At 43.8% G+C, this 17,872-nt stretch overlaps 1 protein-coding gene and 1 long non-coding RNA gene across 2 annotated transcripts in view; one reads left to right on the top strand and one right to left on the bottom strand.

The window, feature by feature from the left end:
- LOC138765646 (uncharacterized) overlaps nucleotides 1-17,872 on the top strand; it is a 680,565-nt gene that overhangs the window by 425,208 nt on the left and 237,485 nt on the right. The window lies entirely within an intron of this gene.
- LOC138802538 (UDP-N-acetylglucosamine transferase subunit ALG13-like) overlaps nucleotides 16,674-17,872 on the bottom strand; it is a 51,187-nt gene continuing 49,988 nt past the window's right edge. Inside the window, exon 26 of the mRNA XM_069985955.1 lies at nucleotides 16,674-17,173. The gene's annotated coding sequence lies outside the window, so the exon portion shown is untranslated. The remainder of the gene's footprint in view (nucleotides 17,174-17,872) is intronic.

The following is a 17,872-nucleotide window of genomic DNA, read 5'->3' as shown; positions in this document are numbered from 1 at the left end:
AGAGCCGTGTATGTGTGAGGTGTGTATAGCAGGGCCGTCTATGTGTGAGGTGTGTATAGCAGGGCCGTCTATGTGTGAGGTGTGTATAGCAGAGTCGTGTATGTGTGAGGTGTCTATAGCAGAGTCGTGTATGTGTGAGGTGTCTATAGCAGAGCCGTGTATGTGTGAGCTGTGTATAGCAGAGCCGTGTATGTGTGAGCTGTGTATAGCAGAGCCGTGTATGTGTGAGGTGTCTATAGCAGAGCCGTGTATGTGTGAGGTGTCTATAGCAGAGCCGTGTATGTGTGAGGTGTCTATAGCAGAGCCGTGTATGTGTGAGGTGTCTATAGCAGAGCCGTGTATGTGTGAGGTGTCTATAGCAGAGCCGTGTATGTGTGAGGTGTCTATAGCAGAGCCGTGTATGTGCTGCAGTACTGTAAGATGTATGCAGATGAGCTGTCTGTGTGGTGTATGCTATAGGAATGTGTGTGCTACAGTTGTCATGCAAAATGAGGCAATAGCAGAGCTGTGTATGTGTAAGGTGCCTATAGCAGAGCTATCTGAGAGGTGCAGGGCTGTGTCAGGACATAATAAAAAAAGAATCAAGAAAAATGAATCAAGAATAAAAAGAATCAAGAAAAATGAATGAAATTAAAACCTGATTTTCCCCATTGGGAAAAAAAAATTAATTCATTGTAAGTTTCATAGACCTGGAATGAGCAGGGTATATCTGTAGTTTATAGTGGAATTAATACATATTGCAAGGAAGGAGATTTTGTCTGCTCTTTACACCATTCACGTCTGTTCTCAGAATAGTTCTACAAATCAACCTGCTCAGCTCCTCCTGATCTATAACATGCTGCCTGCAGACTGGACCAAATTGTCAATGTACCATTAGGGTATAAACACACACACCGTATACGCAGCGTATTTACTGCTGCGATACGCAGCAAATACGCAGCAGATTAGATCTAAATAACTGAACACAGCATCAAATCTGCACCATCAAATCTGCTGCAGATCTGCTGCGTATTTGCTGCGTATACGCTGTGTGTGTTTGTACCCTTAAAGGTTAAGAAAATACTACATACTGTATATGGTAAACAAAGGCATACATGGTATAAGCACGCACTGATATTACCTAGTAATAGTGGCTGACAATGAATATTATGAACCCATGGCAAAACTTTTGATGTGTCATTTTAGGAATGTCAATTTTAAGAGGTATATCCAATGTATCCATAATAAAAAGCATCTCATCTAGATCCATTACACCTTTCACTTAAAGGGGTATTTCAGCATAAGGGTGCCTTCACACCTACCAGATCCACAGCGGATCTCACTTCTGCGGATTTGAAGCGAGAACCGCTGCGGATCCGGTATCAATTCACCCCTATAATAGCACATATTCGCAGCGGGATTGACTTCCCGCTGTGAATATGTGCTTTAACTCCCTGGTGCCCGCAGCCTCGCCGGTGCATCCCACATCCCTCCATCAGCTCATCTCCGGCCCGCCGCCGCGAGCATACATTACCTGCTCGGCAGCGCGGCTGCAGTGAGGCTCCCGGCTCCGGTCCCGCTCAGCTTATCTGGGGGTGGGCTGATGGGGGGGATGCGGCCGGGGATGGGGGATGCGGCGGCAGGGCTGCGGGCACCAGGGAGTTAAAGCACATATTCACAGCGGGATATCAATCCCGCTGCGAATATGTGCTATCATAGGGGTGAATTGATACCGGATCCGCAGCGGTTCTCGCTTCAAATCCGCAGAAGTGAGATCCGCTGTGGATCCGGTAGGTGTGAAGGCACCCTAAAACTAAATTGTCCCCTATCCACAGGATAGGAGACAGTTAAGAGATTGTGGGGAGTCCGACCTCTGTACCCCCGGCGATCTCCATATCGGGCCCTGGCTGCTTTGTTTTGAATACAGGTCACATGCCGTACCTGTTCTATTAAAAAAAGCAGCTGGGGGCCAATATGGATATCCCCAGGGGGCACGGAGGTCAGACTCCCCACAATCTCTTACTTGTCCTCTATCCTGTTGATAGGGGACAAGTTGGTTATGGTGCTTGAAAAAGCACTATATTGTAATCCCTTTACTTTATTCTTCTTTTTCCAGCTCATTTCGGCAATTAATACAGCCCAAACCGCTTAGCATACAGACTGCCATTTGAAGCCCTTACAGCACACATGCAAATAACTGAAATGTAGAGGCCAATAGAAACTGTGCAGGTCTTCCATTCAATGTCTGACAACATCCACATAGTCACATGTCCCCTACTGGCCAATAGAAGATGGCAGCTTTTTTGATTTTGCCTCACTGACTTAAATACAGGTATCAACAATTCAAGCTATTTTTTTTTACCATTGTAAGGCCGCTGTGAATGTCACTATTAGGGTGCCTTCACACCTACCGTATCGCAGTAGAAAATCCGCTGCAGATCCGCAGCAGATTTAACTACATGAATGAACACAGCATTAAATACGCACTGTCAAATCCGCTGCGGATCCGCAGCAGATTTGTAAGTGCGGATTTAGTGCTGTTTTCATTCATTTAGTTACCCTTAAAGAGAACCTATCATCTAAATTTCACTGTCCCTAATATTAAAGTATATCTTTCCCTAAGTCTATCTATGAAGATACAGACTGCCTTTGCAGTCTGTATCTTATGCCTTACCTACTATTTCGTATCTGTGTAAGCAAGGCCGGGCGCCGCCATCTTGATGACGTCATTTGCGTTCCACCGTTGGAACGCAAGTTGCGTCATCTAGATGGCGACGCCTGGCCTTGCTTGCACAGAAACAGAGGATTAGGTAAAGTAGAAGATACAGACTGTAAAGGCAGTCTGTATCTTCATGAAGTCTATTTATGAAGATACAGACTGCCTTTGCAGTCTGTATCTTATGCCTTACCTACTACTTCGTGCCGGTGCAGCAGGGCCGGGCGCCGCCATCTTCATTACGTCTTTGCGTTCCACCGCTGGAACGCAAGTTACGTCATCAAGATGGCGGCACCGGCCTTGCTGCACAGAACAGAGTAAGTAAAGTCGAACATACAGACTGTAAAGGCAGTCTGTATCTTCATGAAGTCTATTTATGAAGATACAGACTGTCTTTACAGTCTGTATCTTCTACTTTACCTAATCCTCTGTTCTGTGCAGCAAGGCCGGCGCCGCCATCTTGATGACGTAACTTGCGTTCCAGCGGTAGAACGCAAAGACGTAATCAAGATGGCGGCGCCGGCCCTGCTGCAACGGCACAGAGTAGTAGATAAGGCATAAGATACAGACTGCAAAGGCAGTCTGTATCTTCATAAATAGACTTCATGAAGATACAGACTGCCTTTACAGTCTTATACTTTACCTAATCCGCTTGTTTGTTGTAGCTAGGCCGGGGGGGGCGCCATCTTGAAGACGTGACTTGCGTTCCAGCGGCGGAACGCAAGTGACGTCATCAAGATGGCGGGCCCCCACCGGCCTTGCTGCCGCTCTGCATGACGGGAGTTTCCTGTCTCGCGTCGGCTCTTTTGAAAAGAGCCGGCGCGAGGCAGGAAAGTAAAACAGAAATATTTAAAAAAACGCAGCTTTCAAATTAATTATATTTACAAATATTGTTAAAATTAGGATTTACATCTAATTAGGGAATAAAAAAAAATTCATCTTCGCCCGTGATTGGTTCTCTTTAAGAGGTTGGTACCAAAGTCGCTCTTAAAGGCATGGCAACGAATTTGCTCCTAAAGGGACGGTACCAAAATTGCAAAGGATGGCACCAAATTCGAAGGGGCGGCGCATAAGTTGCTCTTAAAGGAGCTGTGCCAAAATAGCTCTTGAAGGGATGGCACCAAAGTTGCCTTTAAAGGGACAACAGCAAAGTAGCTGTTAAAGGCAGGGCACTAAAATTGCTCTTAAAGGGGTGTTACCAAAGTCGCACTTTAAGGGATGACACCAAAGTATCTCTTAAAAGGAGTGTACTAAAGTTGCTTTTAAAGGGACAGCACCAAAGAAACTTTTAAAGGGACAACACCAAAGTTGCTCTTGAAGGGATGGTATATAACATGGGTCTCCAAACTGCGTGGGTCTCCTCCAGCTGTTGCAAAACTACAACTCCCATCATGACTGGACAGCTAAAACTTTGGATTTGGCTGTCCAGGCATGATGGGAAATGTAGTTTTGCAACAGCTGGAGGGCCGCAGTTTAGAGACACATGGTATATAAGTTGCTCTTGAAGGGTTAGAAAATAAGTAACTCTCAAAGGAATGGCACAAAAGTCATTCTTAAAGGGACAGCACCAAAGTTGCTCTTAAATGGGTGGTACCAAAGTCAGCCTTTGGGAGGGTATCAAGAGTTAAAAGTCTCTCTTGTTTGGCTGCTCTCCCCGAGGTCAGCAATCTGTTTCTCTTAAAGGGAAGTCACTGTTAAAGGTGCGATTTTTTTCAAGAACTATTTCAAGCACTATAACTAGTATGCATTTCCTGGAAATGCATACTAGTTATAGTGCTTGAAAAAACATTATATTGTAACCCGTTTTCTTTATTCTTCTTCCAGCTAATTTTCTGCATAGAATACAGCCCAAAATACTTTTCTTACAGACTCTGTTCAAACTGCATTTCGAAGCACTCTGCTGTAACAGGTGTGCTAAATATTCTTGGTTTTGATTGGATTTGTTGTTTTTAAGAAAATTAAGTTTAACCCCTTAAGAACAGAGCCTGAAATGGCCTTGACAGAGACAAATTTTATGAATATGACCTGTGTCACTTTATTCATTAATAACTTGGGAGTGCTTTTACCTATCTGTCTGATTCTGAGATTGTTTTCTTGTGACATATGGTAGTTTACTTTTCTGGTAAATTGGAGTCTATACTTTTTCCAACTTTGAAACTTTTCTGCTTATACAGAAAATGGTTATGCCACATAAATTATATATTAAATAGCATTAGCAACATGTCTACTTTATGTTGGCAGCATTTATTAAACTATCTTTCTTTTTTAGACAATAGGAAGCTTAAAACATTAGCAGCAATTTTCCAAATTTTCAGTAAAATTTCAAAATCAGATTTTTTTTAGGGACCTGTTCAGGTTTAAAGTGTATTTGAGGGGCCTGTATGTTAGAAAGCCCCACAAAGCACCCCATTTCAGAAACTGCACCCCCAAACTCTGCAAAAGCACATCCAGAAAGTGTTTTAACCCTTTAGGAGAGTCATAGAAATAAAAGCTAAGTGTGTAAGAAATGTGAAAAATTAAATTTTCTGTGCAGAGATTTTATTGTAATCCAATATTTTTCATAATTGTAAACCTATTACCAGAGAAATGCACCCCAATATTTATTGCCCCGTTTCTGCAGTTTATAGAAATACCCCATATGTGACCCTATTGCGCTGTGTGACGCAACCACAAGCCTCAGATATAAAGGAGCGCCTAGTGAATTTCAATGCCTCCGTTTTATTTGGTCATTTGTGACTGTACCACTTCAGGTTGGCAGAGGCTCTGGGGTGCCAAAACCTAAAAAACACCCCTAAAGGGACACCATTTAGAAAACTACACCCCTCAAGGAATGTAACAAGCGGTGCGGTGAGCATCTGGACCCCACAGGTGCTTCACAGATTTTCAGAACAATGTGGTGTGAAAAAGGAAAAATTTTATTTTTTACACTAAAACGTTGTTCTAGCCTTCAATTTTTAATTTTTACAAGGGGATAAAGGAAAATAAAAAACACAAAACGTGTAGCGCAGTTTCTCCTGAGTACGGAAATACCCCACATGTGGACATAAAGTGCCAAGCGGGCGCAGGACGAGCCTCCAAAGTGAAGGAGCGCCAATTGGCCTTTGGAAGCTGGATTTCACTGGAATGGATTTCAAGAGCCATGTCGCATTTACAGAGCCCTCGTGCCAAAACACTGGAAACCCCCCACATGTGACCCCATTCTGGAAACTACACCCCTCAAGGAATCTAACAAGGGGTGCAGTGAGCAAATGGACCCCACTGGTGACGGGCACAAATGTGGAACAATGTGACGTGAAAATGAAATTATTTTTTTCACTTTCACGGCACAAATGTGCCCATCATGAAGGGCTCCATATCCTCATTGCACCCCTTGTTAGGTTCCTTGAGGGGTGTAGTTTCCAGAATGGGGTCACTTGTGGGGGCTTTCCACTGTCTTGGCAGCACGCAGGCTCTCTAAATGCGTTCATCATTCTTTCCAGCCAAATCCAGCCTCCAAAATCCAAATGGCGCTCCTTCCCTTCGGAGGCTTGCCCTGCGCCCACATGGCGCTTTATGTCCACATGTGGGGTATTTACGGACTCAGGGGAAATTGCTTTACACATTTTGTGGTTTTTTTTCTCTTTTAACCCCTTGTGAAAATTAAAAATTCAAGGCTAAACCAACATTATAGTGTAAAAAATGTAATATTTCATTTTCACGCTACATTGTTCCACATTTGTGCCCATCAGCAGTGGGGTCCATATGCTCACTACACCCCTTGTTACATTTCCTGAGGGGTTTAGTTTCCATATTGGGGTCACTTGTGGGAGGTTTCAACTGTCTTGGCAACACAGGGGCCTTTTAAATGCAAAAAGGCCCTCGAAATCCATTCCAGCCAAATCTAGCCTCCAAAAGCCAAATGGCGCTCCTTCCCTTTGGAGGCTCGTCTTGCTGCCACATGGCACCTTATGTCCACATGTGGGGTATTTTCATATTTAGGTGAAATTGCTCTACACATTGTGGTTTTTTTAATCATTTAACCCCTTGTGAAAATGAAAAAAATCAAGACAAGATCAATGATTTAGTGTAAAAATTAAAAAATTTTTACACTTAATGTTGGTCTAGCCTTGGTCTAGCTTTTTTCTATTTCCACAAGGGGTTAAAATAAAATGAACGCAAAACGTGTAGGGTAATTTCCCCTAAATACGAAAATACCCCACATGTGGACATAATGTGCCATATGGGCACAGGGCAAGCCACCAAAAAGATAAAGCACCATTTAGAGGCTGGAATGGAGGATGGAGGCCATGTCGCAATTACAAAGCTCCTGTGCTGCCAGGACAGTGGAAACCCCCCACAAGTGACCCCATTCTGGAAACTACACCCCATAAGGAATCTAACAAGGGGTGCAGTGAGCATATGGACCCCACTGGTGACGGACACATATGTAGAACATGTGCTGGGAAAATAAAAAAATACAATTTTTTTTTATTTTCACGGCACAAATGTGTGCGTGACCAGGGGGCCATATACCCGCTGCCCCCCTTGTTAGATTCCTTATGGGGTGTAGTTTCCAGAATGAGGTCACTTGTGGGGGGTTTCTAATGTCCTGGCCGCACAGAGGCTTTGTAATTGCATCATGGAAAGCTTGTAATGGGAATGGTGGCCATACCTATTTAGTTGGGGAAAAGGGACAATTTTTAATTTATTTGGGGGTATTAGGCCAATTATTAGTTTATAAGGTTAAAAAGGACAGGTGTCCATCAAATTCAACCTTTGTTGGTCCAGAGGAAGGCAAAAAACCCTCGTGAGGCAGACGACAGTAGCCTCATCACTGGGAAAAATTCCTTCCCGACTCCATAATGGCGATCAGGGCAGCGAGGGACAGGCAGAGGGGGTGCTGGTATAAAAGTTATCCCCGTACGGGTGGTAACCTTTATCCAGCAGTGGGAAGATCAGTTCCCAAACGATCTTCCCACTAAGTCGGAGGATGGGGTGGCATCTGGGGGCTGGATTCGGGTGTCCCTTCCTTCATACACTGTAAGGGTACGTGCACACTGCAGAATGGCGACAGATAACCCTTTGTGCATTCCGCAGCTGGCACCCGCCAGCAGACTGATGCAGGCGCGCGTCTCCGCTTGTGTCACACTGCATTCTATGCACAGGCAGATTCTGCCCTCTGTCCAAAGAATGAACGTGTTCATTCTTTGGACGGACATGGAATCCGCCCATGCATAGAGTGGAGTCTATGACATGGGCGGAGATGTGCGCGCCCGCATCAGTCCGTCGGCAGGTGTCAACTGCGGAATGTACAAAGGGTTATCCTTCGCCATTCCGCAGCGTGCACGTACCCTAATGGTGCATTCACACCTACAGGATCTGCAGCTGATTTTCTGCAGCAGATTTCATTTAAATAACTGAACACAGCATCAAATCTGCTGCAGATCCTGTAGGTGTGAACACACCCTAAATCTGTAAGTGTACCCTGAGGTATTCTCACAGAGTTTGTAGAAAAGAAGTGTCGGGGGGGGGGGGGGGGGGGGGTAGCGTACGCTACGCTACCCCCAGACACGTCACTGGATGGTGAGGATGAATGGAGGGAGAAAGGATCCCCCCCCATTCATCCTCACTGGCTGTTTCGGTGTCGGAGGTAGTAATAGCGTATGCCTCAGACGCCGAAAACACTCTGGGGGCCATTTTTATATAGGGATTGGTATATGGGGTATGTAAATGTGTAGTGTAAAACTTTTTTCATGTAGTGTTTTTTTACATTTTTATTTATTTTTTTTTAACCGTAAGAAAAAAAACCTACGCCAAGAAAAGAGTTGCTGATAAGTACCGCACTTATCAACAGACAGTGGCGGTAGGATATAGAAAAAAAAAGGGGGGGGGAACCCATATGGCAAAAAGGAGGAGTTGCTGATCAGCTCTCAGCGGCGCTAGGGAGCATAAAAAGAAAAAAAAATAATTTTTACCCCAAAGCCACTGATCAGTGTATAATATACACTGATTAGCCACTAGGGGGCAGTAGAGTTATGCTGTTATCAAGCAGATTCTCTCTATGTAAACTGTCTTGTATGTCATGGTGAAACTGGCACAACCACAAAAGCAGCACTCTGGCTACAGGAACTGTTGACATTGAGATTCTAGAGGAGGATGCAGCAGTAGAATAGTTTGTTTCTTACACAAGAAATCTGCTTTTCTCTCCATTGGATTAGCAAGCAACGAGTCGTCTTCTGATGGAAAAATACTCTATAGAAATAAGCAAGAAAAAAGCTGGACACTATAATACAGCGCACACCACTAATTCCAAACAGAATGCAAAGTTTATTGGGACAAACAAAACACCACAACAAACAGCAATAAAATCATTTAAAAAACCTTTACCTACTTTACCAGGGAATCAAGCATATTAGTGATGCTCCACATGTTCAAATGTAAGCTATAAAGTGCATACAAATAAAGTGGCTGGCAGAATACAAAAGAGATCTATGTGTGAAACAATAGTACACAATGTAAACAATCCAAAGTGCAACAGTGCAAACATGCAAATAAGTCATGAAATCATTGTAAACACCAGTATGAACCTCTAACCTAGCAAAAAGTGCCAGACCGTATATGCAACATAAGGTAAATTTACATGGGAGCAGATGCCCTGGTGTAGACCCAACGCATATCGTCACACACAGTGACTTCGTCAGGGGTGGAGCTTAGGATGAAGTGGTGTCTTTTTATAGCTGAGATAAATTACATAATATAATAATATAGCTTACATTTGAACATGTAGAGCATCACTAATATGCTTGATTCCCTGGTAAAGTAGGAGAGTATATTGTCCTCCTGCTTAGTTTCCATATACCTATGTGTTTTTTTAATTGATTTTATTGCTGTTTGTTGTGGTGTTTTTTGTTTGTCCCAATAAATTTTGCATTCTGTTTGGAATTAGTGGTGTGCGCTGTATTATAGTGTCCAGCTTTTTTCTTGCTTATTTCTATAGGGTTGTTTTCTTTGGACACTTAGCTACACCCCTTGTTTTTCATGTGTTGTTGGTGAGCTCCCCCATATCTTAGATTGAATTTTTCTGATGGAAAAATGACTTCTTTGATAGCTGTGCAGCAACCAAATCCACTTTAGGTGGAACAGTCCATTCTTCTGTAGACTCTGTAGGTAGATTTGAATTTGGACCTAGATTCAGACTTTGGTTTGGGCTAACCTTTTTCAATCTAGTTGTGAGGCAGGCTCCACACTGCCTCTTGTTTGATTTTAGTAAAAACACTGGTGGTGTTTGTTTTCTTTTTTGCAAAAACGGCAGCTGGAAGTCAATTGAAGTTTTCCTTACACACATGGGGGAGATTTATCAAACATGGCGTAAAGTGAAACTGACTAAGTTGCCCCTAGCAACCAGATTCCATTTTTCATTCCTCACAGACTCTTTGGAAAGTGAAAGGTGGAATATTATTGGTTGCTAGGGGCAACGGAGCCAGTTTAATTTTACACCATGTTTGATAAGTCTACCTCATGGCGTTTTTGCAGCAGTTTTTGAAAACACAGCAGGCTGAGGGTTTGGTGTTTTTTTTCAGCAAACTCTGCTGGTTTTCTATGGATATGGTGCTTTTTTTGTTAGCGAAAAACGCCACATCTGGTCCCCAGGGGTTTAATGAACCACTTGTGGGCCAGACTATACTCCTTTACGGGTGAAGGGGCGGGTGTGGGCAGGGGGAGAGTTTGCTTACCCTCTGGCCTTCTTTCAATCAACAGCTGAGCAGGGACACTGCAATTAGCAGATGCATCCGCTGATTTGCTGTTGAAAGATTTGAAGAGCCAGAGCCCGACACTTGTAGCTCAGTGTGCCAGGCTCTGGTGAAGAATGAAGATGTCTGTGCCGAGTATAAACAGGGTTCCTCTTCTCCCCCCAGCACTGCACCTATTCCAGCAAGGAAGTGAGGCACTTAAACCCCTTCCTTGCTGGGATGGGTACAGTGTGATATCAATAAGGCCCCCATGGGGTTAAATGAGGTTGGCATCCATCCTCACTTAACCCCCTAGGGCCACATTGTTTAGCCTGGCACACAAAGGGTTAAGTGTGGGTGCCATGCACTCTCACTGAACCCCATGTGCCATACTGTAAGCAGCATCTGGCAAGATGCGGCATACCGTAAGGTGCAGAACCTGTCAAAATGGGTGTTCTGCTCCTGGCTTTTTTCTTTGCTTTTCTTTTTTCAGATAGATATCGGAGTTGGTGGACTATGGCAATGACCAGCTTTAACGAGGGGTGTGGTGATTTTTTTTTTTTTTTTAAATTACAGACTTAGTGGAAATGGTCTGATAGAAGTTAATGGCCTAGTGTAAGCTGGTACAAAATGGCTTACACTGACCCCCCCCCCACCCCAATTATTACCCCACTACCCACAGCACCAGGGGTACTGGAAAGAGACCAGTACCAGAAGTCCCGGAGCATCAGAATTGGTGCTCCTGGACTGGGCGGTGGCAGGATTGTATTATGCTGGGGAAGGCCCACCCTGGTACTACTACGCTGCTATTTGGTTTTTAAATTTAGCTGGTTATGGAAATAGAGGGAACCCTATGTTTTTTTTTTTTTCAAATTTATTTATAAAATAGGGTCTGTGTGTTCCTTCATTATAGAGGGTAACCAGATACCACAAATTAATCTATTTTTTTTTTTTTTTTTTTTTTTTTCTTCTCTTCTCTTTCTCTCTCTCCTATTAGAATAGGGGGCGGGGTGGGTGAGGGGTGGGGGGGGGGGGTTTGGTTTTGGTATTGTATTAATTTTGATGACGATCATGAATTGTGGTTTGGTATTGTATTAATTTTGATGAACATGAATTGTGTTTAAATGGTTATAGTGATAAATAAAAATATTAGAAATCTAAAAAAAAAAAATCTATTTTTTTGTTTATATTGCTAAATTAAACCTTCTGTTCCGGTCAATGGGAACCCTATTTCTATGGAATATACGCTCTTTAAACTATACACTATAGACATATCGTGTTCATTTCAGGTGTATCTAGCAAAGGAAAAAGAATTACACATCTGTTTCTATGTAATATACACTCATGCCACTATATACTAGAGATATATCCTGTTCATTCCAGATCTGTCAAGCACAGGTAAAATATTAAGACATCTGTTTCTATGGCATATACAGTGCTGGCCAAAAGTATTGACACCCCTGCAATTCTGTCAGATAATACTCAATTTCTTCCAGAAAACCACAAATGCTTCGGTATTAATCTCATTTAATTTGTCTTCAATGGAAAACCACAAATAGAAAATTGTCAAAAAGCCAAATTGATTTATTTCACAAAATACATAAAAAGGGGGTGAACAAAAGTATTGGCACCCTTAGAAAAATCATGTGATGCTTCTCTAATCTGTGTAAGTAACAGCACCTGTTGCCAGTGGCGGTCTTTGGCACCAAGCACCCCAAGCGATCGCTTGGGGCCCCCAACATCCAGGGGGGCCCCCAAGCCCCGCTCTTGTGCTCAAGACCGCTGGACAGGGCCGCTGCCCCGCTCGCTGCTGCCATCTGAACTGTAACTATGAGCACTCGTAATGAGCGCTCATAGTTACATGCAGCAGCACTGACAGGGCGGGAGACATTGTCCCCCTTCCTGTCAGTCACTCTTGTGGCCGCAAGAAGGGTTTTCCCTGCGGTCACAAGTGGCAGCTTTGTCCTTGTGGTGCCGGCGCTCTAGTGACATCACTGGAGCATCGGCACCAGGACAAGGGGAGTGCGGTCTCTTGTGATCGCAGGGAAAACCCTTCCTGGGGCCACAAGAGTGAAGAGAAGAGGAGATGCCCGGACCCAGGTGAGTATAAGTGTTTGTTTTATTGTGTTATATACTATATGGGAGGGGGAGCACACAGGGGTCTGTTTAACTGGGGGAGCGCACATCGGGGGTCTATATGAATGGGGGGAGCACACAGGGGGGCTATATAACAGGGGGAGCACACAGGGGGGCTATAGACTACTTGGGGCCGCAGAATGGGGTCTATATACAACTTGGAGAGCACACAGGAGGTCTGTATCCAAGTGGGGGAGCACACAGGGGGGCTATATACTACTGGAGGAGCACACAGGGGTCTATATACTACTGGTGGGAGCACACAGGGGGTCTATATACTTACTGGGGGAACATACAGGGGGTCTATATACTACTTGTGAGGCACACAGGTGGTCTATATATAACTGCGGGAGCACACAGGGGTCTGTATACTACTGGGGCAGCACACAAGGGGTCTATATAATACTGGTGGGGCACACAGGGGGTCTATATACTACTGGGGGAACCACACAGGAGGTTTATATACTACTGGGGGAACCACACAGGAGGTTTATATACTACTGGAGGAGCACACAGGGGTCTATATCCAATTGGGGGAGCACACAGGAGGTCTATATCCAAGTGGGGGAGCACACAGGGGGCTAAATACCCCTGAGATAGCACACAGGGGGCCTATATACTAGTGGGGGAGCACACAGGGGGTCTATATACAACTGGGGCAGCACACAGGAGGTCTATATACTTCTGGGGGAGCACACGGGGGGGCTATATATAACTGGGGGAACACACAGGGGTCTATATACTACTGGGGGAAGCAAACAAGGGTTATATACTACTGGGGGCAGGACACAAGGGGTATATACTATTGGGGCAGCACACAAGGAGTATATATTACTGGCGGTAGTGCACAAGGGGTATATACTACTGGGGTATATACTACTGGGGGCAACACACAGCGGTCTATTGTTTTGGAACGTGTGTCGAGGGGGGGGGGCAGGCATAACTTCGCTTGTGGCCCCAGAAATGCCAAGACCGCCCCTGCCTGTTGCCTATCTGTGCACATGACAGGTGGTAATAACTAAATCACACTAGCAGCCTGTTGAAATGGATTAAAATTTACTTTGTCCTGTGTCCTTGTGTGTACCACATTGAAGATGGACTTGTTGCCTTGAGATTGCTCATGCTTCCTCACAAATTTGCTTCTCAAGTCCTCACAGTTCTTTCTTTTCTCCATGCTCAATGTTCCTGTGTCTACCGTGCGCAGTGTCATCAAGAAGTTTAAAGCCCATGGCTAACCTCCCTAGATGTGGCCGGAAAAGAAAAACTGATGAGAGATTTCAACAAAAGATTGTGGGGATGGTGGCTAAAGAATCTTGACCCGGAGTTTGCCAAAACTTACCTGAGAAAGCCAATAACATTTTGGAAGAATGTTCTCTGGTCACATGAGACAAAAGTAGAGCTTTTTGGGAAAAAGCATCAGAGTTTACAGCAAAAAAAAAAGCCTTCAAATAATAGAACACAGTCCCTACAGTCAAACATGGCGGAGGTTCCCTGATGTTTTGGGGTTGCTTTGCTGCCTCTGGCACTGGACTGCTTGACCGTGTGTATGGCATTATGAAGTCTGAAGACTACCAACAAATTCTTCTGCATAATGTAGGGCTCAGTGTGAGAAAGTTGGGTCATCCTCAGAGGTCATGGGTCTTCCAGTAGGACAATGACCCAACACACTTCAAAAAGCACTAGAAAATGGTTTGAGAGAAAGCACTGGAGACTTCTAAAGTGGCCATCAATGAGTCCAGACCTTAATCCCATAGAAAACCTGTGGAGAGATCTCAAAATGGCAGTTTGGAGAAGGCACCCTTCAAATCTCAGGGACCTGCAGCAATTTGCTAAAAGAAGAATGCTCTAAAATTCCAGCAGAGCATTGTAAGAAACTCATTGATTGTTACGGGAAGCGGTTGTTCAGTTATTTTGTCTAAAGGTTGTGCTAAAAAGTATTATGCTGAGGGAGCCCATACTTTTGTCTGGACCATTTTTGGAAATTTGTGTAAAACGATCAATAATTTGACTTTTTTTCATTCTCTTTTGTGTTTTTTCATTGCAAGCAAAATAAATGAAGATATTACTAAAGATGTGCGAAACTTGAGTCCATCTGAACCCAAGCATTCGGCATTTGATTAGGGGGGCTGCGGAAGTTGGATAAAGCCCTAAGGCTATGTGGAAAACATGGATATAGTCATTGGCTGTATCCATGTTTTCCAGACAACCTTAGAGCTTTATCCAACTTCAGCAGCCCCCGCTAATCAAATGCCCAACGATCGGGTTCGGATGAACGAGCATGCTCAATGTTCGCTCATCTCTAATTATTACTAAAGCATTTGTGATTGCAAGAAATTGGAAGAAATTGGAGTATTATCTGACAGAATTGCAGGGGTGCCAATACTTTTGGCCAGCACTGTACATTCATTTCACTATAGACTACATATATATCCTGTTCATTCCAGGTCTATCTGGCACAGGAAAAGTAATACACATCTCTATAGAATACACCCTCATTCCACTATACACTACAGAAATAGGATGTTCATTCCAGGTCTATCTGGCACAGGAAAAGTAATACACATCTCTTTCTATGGAATACACCCTCATTCCACTATACACTACAGAAATAGGATGTTCATTCCAGTTCTATGTAGCACAGGTAAAGTATTACACATCTGTATATTCATTCCTCCACAGACTACAGATGCTGTTCATTTCAGGTGTATCTGGCAAAGGAAAAGTAGTACAATTTTTATGGTGTATATGTTCATTCTACTATACACTACAGATATATCCTGTTCATTCCAGGTCTTTTAAACTTATAAAAACTAATTAAAACCTTATTATATTGCTTATAAAGCATCATATAGTATCTTTTTTCTTTATTATAGTGCTTGAAAAAGCACTATTGTAATTCATTCCAGCTTAGCCCGAACCCCTTTGTGCACAGACTTTGTTCAAAGTGTGTTTCAAAGCCCTTAGCAGAGACAGGTGTGCTAAGTATTTGTTTCAACTGGATGTGTAAAGTTTTAAGAAATTTACATTTAAAGACCCTAAATTTCCCATAGAATATAATGGCAGAATGTTCAGCACAGCACTAAGCACCCAATCACAGCTCATATGCGAGTAGCTGAAATTTAGCAGCCAGTAGAAACTCGCAGGTCTTTCACTTAATGCCCAACATCCACAAAGTCACATGTTCCCTAATGGCCAATAGAAGATGGCCTTTTGATAATCAGGGCGTAGAATTAAATTTCTACAAATGAACTTACCCTTACTTGATATGAATATCAACATGACTGAGCACTATGATGGATACTGTAATGCAGAAGTGTCCTTGAAGAGTTCCCATCATTAAAAGGTGAAGTCCGTCCATTTTCAAAAACTGGCAGCGGTGTCCCTCCGCACTCACTGACTGAGCGGCCAGTCCATTAGCTGGGTTGTGACATAGGCTCAGAAGAGATGCCAGAGCCCGGCAAGGGTCCCGGGGTGGCAATCCAGAGCTGGACAGGAACAGGGACAGGTAAGTTATGATAGATTATTGTTTCTCCCCTGTCTGTCAGCTCCAGACTTTTGCCTATTAGGCATGTCAACAGTTATTGATCAAATCAGGTCTCACTGCTGACAGCTGCTGTGATCAGGAGATAGAGCCAGCGCATGCTCTTCCTGGCTCTCTCTGTAACAGCTACTTCCGAGAATATAAATCTATGAGGCTACATTGTCGAAATTAGTGAGTGGAGGTGCCATGCTTTCCACTGCTATTTCTCCTGATCACAGCAGGTCTCAGTAGTAAGACCCACTTGTTAACCCTAACTTTTGACATGCCTGAAGGCATGCCAAAAGTTGTTTTAATGGCTGACTCTGAGAGGATCATACACAATTTTTGGCTTTTGACATGTGCCAGATCCAGCATCGCCAACAGAACCCAATAAATATAAATGGGATCTTCTGCATTCAGTCACAGTATCCAGCACTTTACTACACAAAATTGTTTTAGATTTGGTATAGGATCTGGAGTCTGAACATGGCAAACATCTAGAATTTGTAAGACAAGGCATCACAGCTAAAAGAATACAAGATCAAATTAAGTTTTCATGCTTTCTTATTTATTTCTAGTGATTGTGAACCATCACCACCAATATTAACTCCCCTACTGTGAAAATGTGACATACAGATAACATGGATACCCAGTTAACATAAATAAAGCCAAATATTCATAGTAGTGTACACATATAAAGACAAAAAGTGCTTCTATGCTAAAACATGTAGACAGGTAAAACAGAAAAATGAGTTTCCATAACATTTGTATCATTTATGGACCAAGGGCACTTGTGACCATCACCAATGGTTTGAATGAAGTAGTCCAATGATATTGATTGGATGCTGCACACAAGGGTGGTAAAGATGAGGAGCAACCCTCCATGACAGAATGGAGGAGATCATCAGCGCAGAGAAGTCTTCAGCAGAGGTTGTTTGAGATAAAGAATTGCCACAAAAAGCCAGCTACGGCCCTTCAAGTACAGTAAAAACTGTAATCTACATTTTCCACCTGCAGTCCTAGCCACCCAGTTCAGTGCCATAATGGATCTGTAAATTAGAAACCAGTGTTTTCTTCGCAGATAATTCAGCCATAGTGTGAAAACAGGATGACCTATATACAAAAACATAGGAATGCAAATTAAAAAGAGTAATGTTGCATATGTAACAAACCATTAACCATACCAATTTACCCATCATTCTGATATTACACTAAATGCTGAATCTTTTCTTTTTTGCAAAAACAAATCAGCCTGTCAAGGTAAATGATGTAGCTACTATAGTGCATAGACGACCTCTTGATTAACAGAATGAGTTGAACATGTTGCTGCATTATCTCACCCTGTCAGCTTTCTCTCAAGGCCTAGGGCTGGGCGGTATAACGCAAAAATACCGATACCGTCACTGGCGTCGGTTAACCGACCTTAACTTTGCCAGGACGGTATCTGCGGTATTTTTCCTCCCTTCACCCAGCGGCCGTTATCTCTGCTCCCCTCAGTTAGGCTTCCTCGCGTCCCTCTTCCTCTGCCTGGGTAAAACTATTCTGCTGTCTGGGGGGGGGGGGGGGGGGGGGCGTGAGCCATGTGTAACGCGCGGCTCAGGACACTTAACAGTGCTGCTGGGGGTAAGGAAGAAGGCTGGAGATGTGACAGGCTGTTTCCAGGTAGCAGCTCCCCCTCCAGTGTGTGCTCATCGCTGCTGCTGCTGCCGGACGGCTTTGGAAGCTGCACTCACAGCGAGCCGTGGCCCCCCCCTCTCCCTCGCATACAGTGGCTGCAGGGGGTCAGGTATAGGTCAGCACATCCTCCCTCCA

The sequence above is a fragment of the Dendropsophus ebraccatus genome, chromosome 10 (genome assembly GCF_027789765.1).
Source record: "Dendropsophus ebraccatus isolate aDenEbr1 chromosome 10, aDenEbr1.pat, whole genome shotgun sequence".
In the NCBI taxonomy this organism is placed as follows: Eukaryota; Metazoa; Chordata; class Amphibia; order Anura; family Hylidae; genus Dendropsophus; species Dendropsophus ebraccatus.
The sequence above is the reverse complement of the archived record's forward strand: the minus strand, read 5'-3'. Positions and strand labels throughout refer to the sequence as shown.